The sequence below is a fragment of the Macrobrachium rosenbergii genome, chromosome 35, assembly GCF_040412425.1.
Source record: "Macrobrachium rosenbergii isolate ZJJX-2024 chromosome 35, ASM4041242v1, whole genome shotgun sequence".
NCBI lineage: Eukaryota > Metazoa > Arthropoda > Malacostraca > Decapoda > Palaemonidae > Macrobrachium > Macrobrachium rosenbergii.
Window position 1 is genome coordinate 4,489,414 of NC_089775.1, and position 4,610 is coordinate 4,494,023.

A 4,610-nucleotide genomic window follows, 5' to 3' on the forward strand; every position below is an offset into this window, starting at 1 on the left:
CACAGCACTCAAATTATTAGTACCTGAAAGAATGCAGATGTTCTCGCCAGAATAAATTGGAAGGGTTGTTCCTGGTAATTCATTTTCTTATATGCATTATCTATGTTTATCTTTTAACCTTATGAGACTTACACAAAAGACCCATCATCTAAAAGACCCCTTGTTTTATAAATCATGTTTTTACATATGTTAGCCTTCGCGGAAGGTCTTCACATTTCCACATCTTATGACTATTTAGTTCTTAATCGACAGGCACTGTGCAAACAGTTCATCTCACCTGCGTCAACTTTTTAATATCTTTGTAGTTCCAATTATTGCTTCTGAAGACTGTATTCTTTCAATTTTTTACCCACACCCAGCTGCCTTCCTTAATTTTCGTATTCTCGACTCTTTGATTTTCTCAAGTTCCACCGTCATCAGCGTCATTTTACTCCAAAATCCCTGTACGATACATGTACACCTAAATACATTACCTGTATGAATTTACTCTTCCGTTAGTCCAACACCCACATCTGTACTTGTTACTTCAGTTTCCTGGTTTCCATTTATCCTCATGACCTTCCTCTTGCAAACACTTTCAACTCTTCTAGTTTCTGCAATTTATTCCTACTATTCCCAATCAGTCATGTATCATCTGCAAACATCAACTATTCCATCATCCATTCATGTCCAGTCTTCAAATCCCTCAAAGCAAGCAGCCTTTGATACAAAAGACACCCTCATCTTAGTCCCACTTTGACACCAAACCAGTCACTTTCCCGTAAATTGTAACATACAGATCCCATAAATTGTAACATACTTTGCTTTTATGATAGACACTTGTGTTATGCCTCTGTTAGCCTTACAGTCATCTTTATCATCTGTGTACTAACACAACAGCATAATTTGGTTCTTTCGCATCTTCTGTCCTTCACATTTAGTATAATATAATATGGTAACAAGTCCAACAATTTGCTAACCAATTGTTTGGGAAACATTATTCAATAGATTTGAGGAACAGTCCCCTTTCTAATGTAATTTCAATTCTAATTCTAGTTTGTTCGGAATGAAGATTTTAGCCCGCTGTGGCCTGTTCAATTCCATTGGCTTTCAAGAAGATTCTAGCTTGACAACTTGGGTAGGTGACATCATGGGATGGAGACATGGCTGCTCCCACGATACTTAAGGCTGTCCTGTACGTGAGGTAGACATACACCATAAAGTATGAAATGTATGTGTCACTATATCAAATCTTGTTAGAAAATACAGTGACACCAAGCATTTAAATTGACTATACTGAGTGGTAGGTTTTTGTATTATTTACCGTCATGGTGAGATGGAATTTCATGCTGTCAGGAAACTATCTATCTTGTGAGATTCCTGTTAGACTTGTGTACCAAATTGGCCTCCACTATTGGAAGGCATTCTGATGGAGTAAAGAGTCACCTACTGAGGTACTGCCTAGCCTGAAGAAGAATGAATTGATGATAGGATCTCTAGCTGATATGGAAGGGAAGGTGTTAATGGAAGACTAAAGGAATCTCAGCAGCAAACCAAAAGGGAAGACAAAAACAATGCAAGCATGGCTGGACAAATTGGAAATGGAGTAGCTCCCTGGACATTGCAATGGAAGCTGATTCAAGTACTCATCACTGAGGAAGCGAAAATTTCACATAAAAAATTTAGGACTAATAGCTCGATGTCGTCCTGGTTTGGTGGTTGAGAAATCTGAAGACCCGTCATGGCCTGAGACAACTATATAAAATGTCTGCTGAAGGTGTTGAACATTTCAGCGAGATGTTTATGCAGCTCATACTTGAACATGGGGGAAAATTTAAGGACCTGAGGGCACTGGAAAATTTGGGAATTTTGCCCATGTCACAGTGTGCATTGGGAGCACCTGACGACCGCAGAATCCTTAACTCTAACCTCCACAAGGAAGGTCTCTGTAGACTTCAAGATTTTCTTACTGGACAACCTTCAAGTTCACCCTCTGGCCAGTGATCTAGCAAATGGCGATCATTTTTGCAAATGTGTCCTCTTCAAATCAGGCCAAAGATGAAGGTGTTATCCAGAAATTTAAGTGAATTCCTTCCTCTTTGTTCCAGAGTTTGTCCCCACAAAGTTCATGGTAGGAATGGTGGCTCGATATGTACTTTATTCCAGGAAGATGAGGATGACAAAGAGAATTTAGTGGGCTCGTTAAGACAGAGAACAAATTGTTCAGGATGCAACAAGATGACGATGCACTATTGGTCTCGTAGTTGATGGCGATATAGATCGAGTGTCATCAACAGTGAGGCTATAAACTTAAGAGGAATTGACAGACATAATTAACAGATATTAAACAAGCATCCCTATGAGAAGTGACCCCATTTTCCAAAGAGCTCTGTAAACTGATGAACAGTGGAAGAAAGGTGAGTGACAAGCTGAAACGTAGTGTTCTCTTCGAAGTGTCGTAAGAGGTGGTCGAGTTATGTCTGTGTATATTTAGACATATTTTGGGAAGGAAAAATTTTAAGTAATGTGACACTAGGAATAAGCCTTACAAGCTGGTTGTAGTTTACGGACAAAATGCTAAGCCAGGTAACCTGATTAACCATTTTGGAATACCTTCTTACCATTTGGCACAGGATCAACCCCAGAAAGCCTGAATAACCGGACTTTTTCTCGACTCACTCTGACACAGGACTTGATTTCGTTGAGATAGCATTTAAGACCTATTTCCCTTTCTCTCGGCATTTGTAGAGGGACTTTCTCCACCTGAATTATTTATGCATTTACTTTATTTCCCTCCTAATTCTGTCCAACTTCTTGATCGTTGCTGCGTTCCAACATTCACCTCATTCAAGGACAAAGCCTTTGGAAGCACTGAAATAATAATGCAGTGTCCTAAATGATTTTTTCATGTTTACCCTCAAATTTTATATCTCGGTTTTTCTCCACCCACTTTGTTCTTGCAGGCTGCTGCAAAACCATGTCTGCAAATGCTTTTCAGATAATGTAATTTTCCCCTTTAATTATAGTCTAAGTTCATCGTCCCACCAGTTACCTGCATTTATTAATACTTCCTTCCCTCCTAAACACACAAGCACTCCGCGCTGAATCGGTGATCTCATCCTTTGAAAACTGTACACTTACACTTCAGTATATTTAGCTTGAGTCCATTAGTTATCCAGCATATTATAAGTTAAACTTACCTCATCATCAAACCTCTCGTTTTGATGATACTGTACAACCTTATTTTCAACCTTTAATCTCCAGTTCAAATTGTGTCCACATTTCTTTCAACTAGATAATGATCATATATACCTCCAGTTTTCAACCAATTAATGATCTTATATACCTCCAGCCACTCTCATTACAGTTACGTCCATCAGCTTGCTCTTCTGCCTTAAGTGTAGTCACAGTTGATCGAGCATAATTTTTCCGTACCATTTTCTCATTCTCAAGTACAGTGTACTTACGAATACTGAATTATACTTTTGGAAACCAATCGTTTCCAAGTCTAGCCTTTCCGTTCTCCTTGACTGACATAATACTGTTATAACTGATCCTGCATAACTAAAATAAACATATTTTTTGGTCACGAAGACAACCTGAAATACATGAGTGTAAATCCTTTAGTACTCTTTTTGTTATATCTTTTCACAGCACACTGACTTCAGAAATATTATTGTATCTGTTTATATAAAGACATAAATTTATTGTAGTGTTTATAACAGAAACTTCTTATATCAGTTTATGTAAGGACATTGCTACATTCAGTCATAAGACAAGAGATTGGTACAATAAGCATCTTTGAGGTTTACTGACTCCTGGCTGTAATACTACAATCTTAATCTCATTCCTGAACAGGACACACGATGAAATATCTGGGAATACCAGTTACATAATATTTCATTCATTAAATTTGTTACGTCTGACGACAGCGGATGATTTTGACCAGTCGGTTTTGTGCGGATAATAGTCCTTGTTCTTACAGACTATGTTGTTCTATTTAAGTAATATCTTTCCTTTTATGCAACTGAAAAGTGAATTACATTGGTAAGGAAGTTTTATGAATAATATTGCATTTATCTACCAGACTGATTCGAATACAAATTTATATTTTCGCATGTGCGTACACATTTAACATCTTTGTCCTGTAGCTTGTGCGAGATGTTTCCAAAACCAGGGAGTTATTAAGGGTACAAGGTGTTCTTATCAGTTACAATTTTAGGAAATGTAAAAATTCTTTTGTTTATTTTCTTCCTTATTTAGACTTTTACTCATAATTTCTCTTAGTTAATAGAGTTTTATTCCTCTTTCCCAGATTGTAATGAACAACACATCTGCATATTCTAGGTCATTTCTTAATGCCATAAGGTACACTGATGGGGTCAAACTGGCTGTCCAGTTTAAACACTATGACATGTAAAGGTGACATATTGAATAGTTCGCAGATTCTGTTACGTCTAATAATGATTATACAGTATTTTAGTTTTCCAGTTCTGTTGTATGTAGCGATTATATTTTTTTCTATGTGAATTGTATCGATGAAATTTTTTATTAGACTTTTGTAAATAGGATTCATTTCATCAGTCTGCATAATTAATACACAATTGTGGTACTAATGGTTTCCCACAACC